Source organism: Bolinopsis microptera, chromosome 10 (assembly GCF_026151205.1).
Source record: "Bolinopsis microptera isolate Bmic1 chromosome 10, MBARI_Bmic_1.0, whole genome shotgun sequence".
Taxonomy (NCBI): Eukaryota; Metazoa; Ctenophora; class Tentaculata; order Lobata; family Bolinopsidae; genus Bolinopsis; species Bolinopsis microptera.
In genome coordinates, this window is record NC_087081.1 from 1,449,855 (window position 1) to 1,462,885 (window position 13,031).

The 13,031-nt window shown below is 38.8% G+C and overlaps 1 protein-coding gene across 1 annotated transcript in view; it reads left to right on the forward strand.

Annotated features, from left to right (window-relative positions):
* Nucleotides 1–13,031, forward strand: part of LOC134822003 (uncharacterized) — a 68,901-nt gene that overhangs the window by 25,753 nt on the left and 30,117 nt on the right. The gene's annotated exons all lie outside the window — the stretch shown is intronic.

A 13,031-nucleotide genomic window follows, 5' to 3' on the forward strand; every position in this document is an offset into this window, starting at 1 on the left:
CTACTACACACCCCAACCCTTCACAGCACTGTAGGGAACATTTTAAACTACTACACACCCCAACCCTTCACAGCACTGTAGGGAACATTTTAAACTACTACACACCCCAACCCTTCACAGCACTGTAGGGAACATTTTAAACTACTACACACCCCAACCCTTCACAGCACTGTAGGGAACATTTTAAACTACTACACACCCCAACCCTTCACAGCACTGTAGGGAACATTTTAAACTACTACACACCCCAACCCTTCACAGCACTGTAGGGAACATTTTAAACTACTACACACCCCAACCCTTCACAGCACTGTAGGGAACATTTTAAACTACTACACACCCCAACCCTTCACAGCACTGTAGGGAACATTTTAAACTACTACACACCCCAACCCTTCACAGCACTGTAGGGAACATTTTAAACTACTACACACCCCAACCCTTCACAGCACTGTAGGGAACATTTTAAACTACTACACACCCCAACCCTTCACAGCACTGTAGGGAACATTTTAAACTACTACACACCCCAACCCTTCACAGCACTGTAGGGAACATTTTAAACTACTACACACCCCAACCCTTCACAGCACTGTAGGGAACATTTTAAACTACTACACACCCCCAACCCTTCACAGCACTGTAGGGAACATTTTAAACTACTACACACCCCAACCCTTCACAGCACTGTAGGGAACATTTTAAACTACTACACACCCCAACCCTTCACAGCACTGTAGGGAACATTTTAAACTACTACACACCCCAACCCTTCACAGCACTGTAGGGAACATTTTAAACTACTACACACCCCCAACCCTTCACAGCACTGTAGGGAACATTTTAAACTACTACACACCCCCAACCCTTCACAGCACTGTAGGGAACATTTTAAACTACTACACACCCCAACCCTTCACAGCACTGTAGGGAACATTTTAAACTACTACACACCCCAACCCTTCACAGCACTGTAGGGAACATTTTAAACTACCTACACACCCCAACCCTTCACAGCACTGTAGGGAACATTTTAAACTTTTTCCTCAGATTTATGGTTATGGGTATGATCAAACGGAAAAGTTTCATGAGAGAATATTACTACATGTTCTACTTTCTACAAATTCAACCCCTTCAGGGCTGCCACAAATAGCGGCCAGAACGAGGAACGAGGATGCTGCAGTTTTTGAAATTACATTCTGTCATTCAAATTTCCGGATAATAAATATTCTGCAGAACAAAGAGAACAGCCCCTTCGAAATAAAAATATTAAATACTAAAGTACTAATACCTCCTCTGTAGCATGATCACAGATTTGCTGTCGACCATTTACGGTATAGCATCCGCCATCATTGCTCATCAAAAACTGTCTGATAGACTTGGACCCTTTGCTTCTGCGATAGATGTTTTCATTGCGCAATAGATAATTAATTAGTCTAAAGATCCGAGGTAAATGAACTGAAACCATCACAGTATCATATTCAGGAAAGGAACACCAGTACTATACAATTACAACAAGATAGTCGAATAAAACTTACATAAAATTACACTGCTTCTTTCTAAATTTCGAAATGAAGCAGTTTTATCTGAAATTCATCCATCAACTTGAAAGTTTCAAAGTATAAAATTGTACAGCAATATAGCTTCTTAGCTTTAATAGCAAAATGTACATCATGAGTTGGATATACAAACTTAGAAAATCACGCGACGTATTTGTAAACCAAGTATCACAAGTAAAATTACATAAATCCTTCTCTCACTGTCTCCCTTTCCTTGTCTCTGTTTCCCTGTCCCAGCTCCATCTCTAAAAATGTCGTGTCACTAAATAATGCTGTCACTGTAACATAGTATAGCGGACTCACTGCATTATGTGGTATTATACGGTGCGATCGCTAACTAACTAGGCCTAGGTCACTAGTGGTAACTAGCGGTCACTAGCGGTCACTAACTAGTGCGGTTATCTCCCTCTACATTATTCCTAGATCAGTAGATCTCAGCCCTGAGCCCTGGAAAAAGCGATTATTCATACGGTTCAATTAGCCAATAATGTTTATCTGGAACTGTTTGATTATGGTATTCTCCTGGATACAGTGCAGAAAACTCTAACTCGATAATAGACTGCTGCAGTCAAGGAGGTGGTCCGCAGGTTGCATGATGGCCGTGAAGATGCCCACTTCCCAAATTCATACAACGTATGACAACTCAAAGTTTGCACGTGCGAAAGGCCGTGAGAATTTTGCTCATTCGTGACTTCGAATAAATTTTGCTTTCCCACGACATTTTGATGGCATTATGTACTTATATATGAATTTAATGCCCATGTATGTATTATACCCCTTTATTGTTTTCAGGCATTAAGACTCACCGAAATTAGTAGTTCAGCAGGCATATTTTAAGTTCAGAACATTTTTTTCAATGTCAAAGATGACAGGAATAAGAAATAGTTATGTGGAGGTTTTTAAGAAATTTGCACAAAATACGCGCCAGCATGTTATACGAAATTTGAACTTGAATGAGTAAAATTTCCATATTCAGTCAGTTATCGACATACATGCCTACCTAAACACAAGGAAATTTTTTCAAAGGTAAAGTTACGAAATCGTTGAAATTACCTCTTTAATTAATGAAGTTATGAGTTTACATTCCGGATTTGTAAATTATCCTGACATGATAATCAAAAAGAGATGATATTTGAGCAAAACCCATAATCATGGGTAGAGTGGACCGCAACAGTGTCTCTCTCTCTCTCTCCCAAACAAAAAGAAATGATATTAATTTGAATAACCGTCCGGAAATGCAAATTGATACCGGGAATGAAATCGGTCGCTCGCTTTTCTCATTACTTAGAAAGTTCATCATTACTTAGAACTTTAGAATTCAAACTCATTTTAACGGCTCAGTTAGTAAAGATCCCAACATCCTCAGAGAGATTTAAATTTCAAAAGTTTCCGAGCATTTATAAAGAATCTCGATGTTGTAGTTTAAAATTTGTGTACATTGCAGATATAATAGTGATTCACGTACTCTAGTTCGACAACTAAAGTTTGACAGAGTCGAACTTTAGTTGTCGAACTAGGATACGTGTCGACTGTCGAACTATAGTATTAGTACGTGTCAAATTAGAGTACGTGTCGACTGTCGAACTACCTTATCGGACTTTAGTTGAACAGACATTAATTGAACGCTGAAGGTACTATTATAGCGTTCATCTTAATGTCCGTTCAATTAAAGTCCGTCCGTTTAAACTTTAAGGTCCGTCCAAGTTAAAGTCTGTTGTCATTTTTCCAAAATTATTCCACTGCGAACTCATGTTTAGGATATGACAACTTTTTAATTTCAGTCAATCGTAATTTCTATCATCGGATTCGGACTAAACTATATCATCATGGATCAATGAAAAACGAGTTATTATACAATTTAAATATTCTAAATATCACATTATGGCATAATCACTTTCTTAATCTTTGGCTTCATTGTTCACTTCTTCGGAGTTATTATTTATCTCCACATCTTGTAAGAGTTTACACTGAAATGCAGGACCGAGGTGGTCAAATAAAAAAATTGTTTTCAAAAAGCAGGTATTACTGATATTATGATTCTTTAAGCATGGAATATTTAATGCACGATAACCCATTTGAGGAAGATAAGATTAAGATGACATGTGATATGATCATCAAATCTGGTCATATTACGTACCTATCAGTTGTTTTTACACAACTTTCATAATCATAGACACTACAGATATTTTGATATTTTTTACTGCTTAACAATTGCATTTCTTGCTCGTTGTATGAAAAATTAATTTATAAATTATCTGCTAACATTTTTTTTTAAAGATGAACAAATTTTGATTTTTGATGGTTTTGAATGCCTTCGAGCGTTCATTTTAATGTCCGTTCATAATTATGTCCGTTCATTTACTGTCCGGTCAAATAAGGTCCGATAAGGTATAGTTATAGTATTAGTACGACAGTACGTGTCGAACTAGCCACTAGGGTACGTGTCGACTGTCGAACTATATTATTATTATTAGTACGTGTCAAACTAGAGTATACGTGAATCAGCAATGTACAAAAAATATAAACCTGGAGGCCCGGCCCTACGTGATCCTAAATTACAACATTGCTTTTAGCTAACATGACGTCGGCTCAGTTATCCACGTTCCCTCTCTAATCTCAAAAGTGTGAACTGGTGGAGCGTGCCGAGTACTTAATGTTATTACGACGCGTGCTGAAGATTAATATTCCTGGTGTTTAAAACTTTGTAAATTTTTGTACGTGACTATTGCTTGCCTGAAAGCCTGAAGGGCCGGCTAAAGCAGAGAGCTGATGTGTTACCATTGCCTGGTGAGTGGCACGCTGGTGCTACACTGTAATTCTTTGTAGAGTGCTGACAATTTCTCGTGATTTATATTCAATTATATTGCTATACAACTTTGTAACCCTTTTTATAATTTTTGGCTGGTCTTGAAAGTGTATGCTCGACCTATACTGTACTACTGTAGATATTGGGAATATTTGTAAGTTTATGACTTTGTGAATAGATTTTATTTTCCCGACGAGAACCAAGAAATTTATCACTTAGAATTAAAATACTCTTTAAAATAATATGTTAAGTGGTTCTTTTTGTCAGACCTTGATTTGGCTGGTCTTAAAAGTGTATGCGCGACCTATATAACTGTAGTACATTACCTTTTCAATATTTAGGCCAATGAGTCAATAAACCTGCACATAGGCCAATACGCGATCTAAAGCTCATCAAGATATTACCAGCCATAAAATTATAAACTATAAAGATTATAATCCCATATCATGATAGTGGTTCACGTTGCTGATTTGGTGGTGTGGTAATCGTGCAGCCTACAAGCCTGCAATTCCAATGAGGTGCACTCATTTGACAAGCCTATATAAGCCTACAACATGTGGTGCTCATTTGACAAGCCTATATAAGAGTATAACATGTGGTGCTCATTTGACAAGCCTATATAAGAGTATAACATGTGGTGCTCATTTGACAGCCAACAACCACACTCACATTGTTCTTCGCGTCATTTGATCGAGAGGAGAGCTGACTCATGGGGGTGATTGGGTCTGATTTGTTTGTTACGTCATGCAGCCCCAACACAAGCTTCACTAATGAGATAATGATTAGATATAATGGGCTCACCCCCTTTTAGGCGTTAAAGTGGAACCAACTTTATAGCTTTGGTTCACATCACGTGCTTGACTCGTGCTTGTGGAAGCAGTAAAGTTTCTGGATATTCCCCTGCTTCTACAGTTGCTCATGTTTGTTCTAAAAATGGCTCCAGAGAAATCTGCATTATCTATTCACACCTCAGATTGACGTTTTACGACTGTTAACTTTATTTTCCCTTGATTCACTCTGAAAAGGAATTCGCCAAGTTTCATTCGCAGTTGCTGACCACGGCCCATAGATAACTTTTAAACATTGATATTGAGCAGAAGGTTCACAGTTACTTCTCGCTAAATCCCGTTCGGCACGTGCCACAGCCGGATCTAAAGGTTTCCAAGTGACAGCTCATCGCGCGATCCCAGCTTCCACCCTGTCTTGGTGTCCTATTCCAGCTGTTTCAAGCCCGAAATTAGCGGAGATTCTTTGGAGTTCAGATCTAGGTCAGCTGCTCAGGTTGTGTGTCGTGTAAGGGTAAGAGAGGAAAAGCATGCCTCCCAACAATTAGGTCTTTTGTTTTCGAATGCACTGAAAATAGGTATGTTCGATATTGGGAGTATTTGTAAGTTTATGACTCTATGAATAGATTTTATTTTCCCGACGAGAACCAAGAAACTTATCACTTAGAGTTAAAACACTCTTTAAAATAATATGTTAAGTGGTTCCTTTTTTGTCAGACCTTGTTTTGGCTGCAATAAATAACGTGTGAGCTGTGAAATCTACAGTAAAATAATCGCAAGGTTAATTTCATAAAACCTGACCATTTGTTTAATCGTGTAATTTAATGTTTTCCCGATTAACTGTTAATTAATTAGTGACACTAATTAAATGTTAATTAATTAGTGACACTAATCATAATTCAGGAAGTCCCCTCTATTCCCAAATCTATCACGTGCCTTGAAACCCTCAAAGAACACTCTATAATAATTGTAGTCACTTCCGGAAAACAATAACACGAGAATTAAAATATTTCTATATTTTATGTGAACTAAATGTGGATAAATTTCTTCCTCCCTACAGTGTCTACATAACAAACCCACCCTGATCGCGTCTCCCTACAGTGTCTACATAACAAACCCACCCTCTCACGTCTCTATATAAAACAAATGTAAAACATTTCAGGCGTAGTTTAGCTCATAACGTTCATTGCTGTGCGTAATCAAGTAAGAACCGCGCTGGTCAAAGTTCCTAATTTTAAAGCTTTCCAGCCCTCGCACACTTATTAGCTTTTATTGTTCGTGTGCAGCAGCAGCTCAGCCCGCGGCAGCTCAACTACTATAAAACTAGCAACATTTTTCCACATTTTTCCGACACTAAACTCCTAACTTCGACTTGCAAATTAACAAATTACATGTCTAACTATGGTGACTAACAGGGCAACACTCGAGACGAATAATAATATATTGATTAAAGCTGTTTCTTAATTGGTTGTTCACATTTTCCTTGAGTCTGAGCTGCGGTATAAGTGTTGGCGGGCTGCTAACAATAATCTGCTAGTTCCTGGCATGAAACTAGAGGTACAGTTGCTTGCTCTCTTGTTTTGAGTGAGAATTTTATTTAGTGAAAAGTGCAAGGATTTTGTAATCATCTTCCGTTAAAACTATTTATTATTGCGGGGTTACCATTTTACCATTTTACTCATTCTACGCCGTTGAGTGACCTTGAGGGTTCAACTTTACCCCCGAAGCTTCAACAGCTGAATTGGTAGGGGGTTTGGTAGTCCAACTAAAGGTTACAACCTAACAGCTCTATAGCTGTGTCCGGCTGTCCGTCTAATACACCATGTCCTATAGGTACTACTTGTCGAGTGGTGGTTAACGCTGTTAAAAGCCGTGTTGATATTTGGAACTGGGTATTTGCTGTGTTTGTTTCCCAATTGTGACCGTTATCCTAGCGGGTATTAGTGTGAAAATCGTAACGGTCTGTTTCAGGAAATATTGGCAGTGTACGGACCCTTTTTATCAGTGGGACATTTCATCGGCCCTTAAGTAGAGCTTCTTTGTTGGTGATGTTTGTCCCCTTATTAGGGGGCCCCCTATTAACAACTTCTTGACGGTTGATGTCTTTAACATTGTTTGGGCCAGGAGCACTACATACGCATTTCTTTGTGGTATCAGTTCTGTAAGACTTAATTTCAAAACCGGCTTAACCGTTTTACTCTTTTTACTGATCTCGTTTAACATGTTTTTGCATGTTTTGCATGTTTTATTTTATCAAAACTGTACCGCTATATCGTCATGCTTCAGCACCTGCCTGCTGAAGTAATACACTTAGATCATGTCAGGCGTGATAGAAATTCATAAACAGCGACATGATAGACATTAGTATGGGCATCTGATTTATATTTGTCAGCGTCTTTTGTCTTCCTTAATGCCAGCGTATTTTTTCTTCCTTAATGTTAATGCTTGAAAAACTTTACAGTTTTTTGTTATTGAGCAATTAAAGAATGAATGGAGACGACAAATTGAGATTGGTACATTACAGGAAATATTAGGTTTATTTACTAATGATCAAGCTTTTGCATTGCAGATCAAAGAGTAAGGCATAGTTTTGTCAAAAACATTGCTGAATGTTTTGATCCGTTGGACCTGCAGGTTAATCAGCATTGATATATTGCAGAAGACTGTACCAACCTATTCACTTCATAACTTGGTCCACGAAGGAACATCACGAACAATGATTTGGGAAATGATATCATAGACAGCATTAGTACTTTTGTAGTATGTATTACGATTTTTCATCATCCGTGCCGAAAAATACTTTTCTCTTTTTCTAATTATTGAATTCTTATTCAATATTGTGTGCCTCTTATTTGATGTAAAACAGTTATCGACGATGGTCAGGTTTTGATTTAAAATCAAAATTGTGGCAACATTTCTTAACGTTTTGCATATTTTTAAAGCTTTTGATGCGCTTGGACGACCTCAAATGAAATCTGGAAGACGCTGTGGTTTTTTGATCCGTCATTTGGATCTATTTATAATTGAAACATGAACACTTTAATGACTCAATCACATCCGTTCTCCAAATTTCAGAGTTAAATCCCTTCACCGCAATTTGTGACGTTTGGGTCAATTCACGACAATGACATTTCGTTTTTGCAGGCTGGAGTTTATAATTTCTGTAGTTGACACCAGGCTGAGATAATACATGACCTAGCCACGGTTATAGTAACAGGTTAGCGCCTAAAGCACTCCGGCAAAATTTATACCAAGGTTTCGCCAACTGGAATGATAGACAGCGTAGACGAAGCTTAAGAATTTTTAAGGTTTGAGTTTATATATTGAATTTTTCCCTGATTATTAATTCACCATGTTTTCACGCTTTTTAAAATATATTATAGGTCTCCTGGGGTACAAATTCCTAAAATATCATATGTCAAACATATATCGATTGGTAATTTATCTTGCTGAAGTGCAGAAGCACAGCTGCCGGGTTCATGACTCGCATGTTCCGTCACAAGGGTTTGCTTGTTTAAACTTAGTTTTTGGAGACGGTGCTAAATTTGATAAGTGTTGAATTTGATACCTGAAAAATGCGTTCAGGATTTTGTTTTTAAATGCAGTTTTGTTTGAGTTTCGCTGGCCGTGAATATAAATTTCACTTAATGTCTGCGCTCTGCGTGCATGATAATCTTATGTTAAATTATCAGTATCACAATATATGTTAAACTTAATGGTAGTCATTGGAACCAGTGGATGGCAATTGGGTTTGGTGAAAAAGGTTGCAGTGTCCATTAGTGTTCATTAGGGTCTATTAGTATTGGAGAATGTACGCTATGTATCTGTTCAATGGACACGGTGGACTTTCCCAATTGCGTATATTTAAGCATATTGCCTTAGCTGACAATTTGTCACAATATTCTCATGGACATAATCGATGCAATGGATATTCCATGTCCATTGTGCCCAATTTGAACAATGGTTGTCCAATATCCAATATCCATAAAGTAGTTTATGTCCAACGGGTGCTCATGTGCTAATTCTAACAAGAATGTCATACTTGCTCTTCTTCCCGAGTGGTAAACGTTATATCTGTCCTCAAATGCCGGGTAGGAAACCCTTTCCCTCCTGCTAGCTCCTCTAAATCAGGACACCCAAATGCAGTAAATTATTAGCAACAGACCTGGTGAGTCTACAAGCTGTCGCTACCTGGCTCGAAGCAAACCGTAGATAGACAGGGACTAGCGAATAAGGTACATATTTGGAATTTCCATCGCATTCACATTCTTTGAGTAAGACTAAAAAAGTACTGATTTAATCTATCAATATCGATGAATAGACCCATTGGCATTGTGCGCAATAAAACAGAGGTCGTCTGTAGTGTCCATTAGGAAAATCTACAGCATCACCCAATAAACATATTTTACTTATTAAATGTAATGAACAGCTAATTTGATCCGATACAATTGTTTATCAGACAAATCGATCGTCCAATGATCCAACAAAAAAGACTCCTTGACAACTATTAATTTATTACAGCTTGTAATTGAAATCTATTTAATTTGTTACAAACTTGTCTCGTGATATTGATAAGATAATGGACAAACAGCTTCATGTTTTAAAACTCACCATGTGGGAGAATCCACAATTTAATTAATCCGGCTCGAGCTGGTGCCGCAAACGGTGCTCCGAAACCTTATCACTCGACCACTCTGCACTCGATTACTGCATGTATGCCTCTTCTCCTGAGCTGTTCCCATGACTTGCAGTAGTCAGTTAATACGGCACTAGCCGTCACACTCAATCCCAACTATCATGAATTGCAATAGATTAACGATTAAGAGTTGTGATATTGCTCACATGATCACATGATCATGAGGATCTGCACTTTCAGCACTGAATTGACGCCAAAGCAATTCATTTTTATATTGTTTCCCATTATTACACTAAGTGCAGAGTAGTCAAACATATGCCGGAACAGTGAACGCTTTAAAAGGCACTCTATCGATCATTTAACCGGCTTGATTACAGGGAACTCTATAACAGAGTAGCTATAAGTTTAAAACGGGAGCTACAACTATAAATAAGTTAATAATAAGATCCCAGTGAGTCTTAATCAACACACGCCTGGCAGCCAGTTGGAGCCCTGTGGAGATTGCCAATATATTGACGTCCATCACATATGTTCCCTCCTATGATTCGGTACACCGGTCACAGCACACGTGACACCCAACTATCCAATCACAGCGCAGCATTCTGCTCCGTGATCACCTAGGCAACCAACAGGGGGTCAGCTTTACACCCCGTGACACCCGGATATACGTGTATCTGGACGGAGTTTTAAAACCGGTAACTGGTGCTGCGATCAATGCACGTCTAAATGCACGATTAGTGAACTTATGGTATATTGATGTTCAACAGAGCTCCGCTCAGCGTGAATTCTAAGGGTTTCTCCTGCTCTGCCCACGATCCAAAGTGTGGTACCTTTACTAAACCCCAGTTTTGATAATCCCTCAATAGTTTGGTTTCAGCTGAACAACTCCAGCCTTCTTTTTAGAGGCTTGCAGTGTGTCCGTCTGGCTCCAGGACCCTGCTGGAGTTCGAGCTGGTTAGGGTTTCCAGTGTGACGTGCGGTGTCGTGTCACACTGCTCGCGCTCCGGGTTGTTGTTCCGTTGTTTAGGAGGAGCTTGCCGTGTGATCACACCGAGTGAAACACTGGTCGTTAGTTTCCAGGGAGCCTGCCGCATACGTTTAGTTGCCAGGGAGCTCTTTAGCGTTAATGTTATTGTAGGACCTTGACTATATGATTACCTTCGGTTGTGATTTTGGTTAAATTGCCTTGTTTTTATTTAAACCCCCCTTGTTAGTTTTATTTAGGTGAACTTCTGAATATTATACTCCAGAGTCTTGCATCCTGACACGTTACCTTCTTGTACGGTTTTTCAGCAGCGTTTACGCAACTATAACTCGGCAAACGTTTAGGTAAGCAGAGTTGGTAACGCCAGGTCGAGCTTTTATCCACACTGTTTTTATCCATTGCCTAGTTTTTGGGGGGTTGGCTGTTATCGGCATAATCGGTCCTTGTTCCCATAATTCGTTATATTTAGCAGTCGCTACAACATCCATTACGACAGCTCGAAACCTGCATGAATTTAAAGATGTTTGGCAGACCCGCCCTGCTGCTAAAGCGATACCAATACCAGTAGATACCAATACCAGTAGGCACAGTAAGGGCACTGTTCCCTGAACATGAAGACTAATTATCGAGCAGGGTAAGGGTAAATATTCTGAGACGGCTTGGCCAGGGCACTTCAGAGCTCCCGTTCCGATTTATCACAGCTGTCAGCAGACTGAACAGGCTCGTTTTCACAGCCTCCTCCCCCTCATTGGCTGAATCCGGGTCACCTGATCCAAGCTGGAGTCCCTGATTTGTTCAGAGAACAACTCGTGAGTGGGCTGGAGGGTTCTCATTGGGCCTGCCCTTAATTTCGTGTTGAAGGCCAGCTCGTTGGACACAATTCAGATTTTAATTTGTTTTACGAACTAGTTATTTTAGTGCGTTGTCTAAGTTTATACATTCGCTTGCCCTGCTTTCCCTTTGCCGACATGTAGACGTGTTAGGTTTTCGGTTGAAACATTTCTGCACTTTCGGGTTATATGTGACAGGCCGGTAAAAAACAGGTGAATATTTAAATTAGGTTGGTGGGTAACCAAGTAATTACCAGGTAATGAAGTAGACAAGTATAACCACCAAAGTGAACTGTTTGAGGTAACGCAGGTTATCAGGCAAATATAGGTAACCAGAAAACCAGGCAATCAGCTGTTGGTGGTTATCATAAAATTAATAAACATTGTATTCAATAATTTGTTTTCAGGACCCCTTACTACAGGCAAGGTGTACTAGACCATCAGGGACCAGGTAACAAGGTAACCATTAGGTATCTATTAGGTAACCATAAGGTCACCATGAGGTTAACCTAAGGTAACAATCAGGCGACTACATCCAAAAATATCAAAACATAAATTTCAGCTACCACCATTTCGTTAACAGTTTATTGTTTTATATAGACATTGAAATTTATAATTTATGAAGTCGTATTTTACCGGAGACTACGAAGCCTCATCTTGCTCAATTGAAACGCACACGCGTTCATCAACGTCAAACGCGGAAATTATTTTCAGCAGTTGTATTTATTATTAAATTTGTTGATAACAAGGTCTTATTTATATGCATCAATGGGCATCCGGCATAGCTAAGAGTTGTTGAACATTTGGAAAGATCTTATTTGCTTTCTGATGATGTTAAAACTTTTTTGGAGGAAATGGACGGGTAATATTGTTACAAACGGCTAAATCTAATTTACTTACGCATATAACCGTAAGCAACTTTTGATATCATGAATTGTTTTTACTCATACTGGAAATTTTTAGGGATTTTGAAATTTGATTTAAATTGATCCGGTAATCAAATTGGAAAGCAAAATTTAATTAATATTGATGATCAGTTTTCCGGTAACAACCTAAAGTTAAACTGAAATGTCGTACCTAATTGTAAACTATGATTGCCATTTCGTGCCGTATTTCCAGCTCTGCTCCGTCAACTGACATTTGACAACTTTCCTAACTCCGAATTTCCAATTTCAAAATCCATTCTTTCTTTTTTTAATGCATGATCTCATACTTAACTATTCCTGTCGTTCGTTCATGTCTAAATTGGAAATCCCCGAAAATCCAAAATGGACCAGCTGCAATCTGTGCTCTCAACACCTACTTCAATAATTCATGTCTTGATCAGTTGTCTTGATCACATCTCCACACAACTACACAGGACAACATCTCCAGAGGAGGTAGGATATAATTATCGTAATAACCGTGTACCGAGGGGACAAGTGGAATTT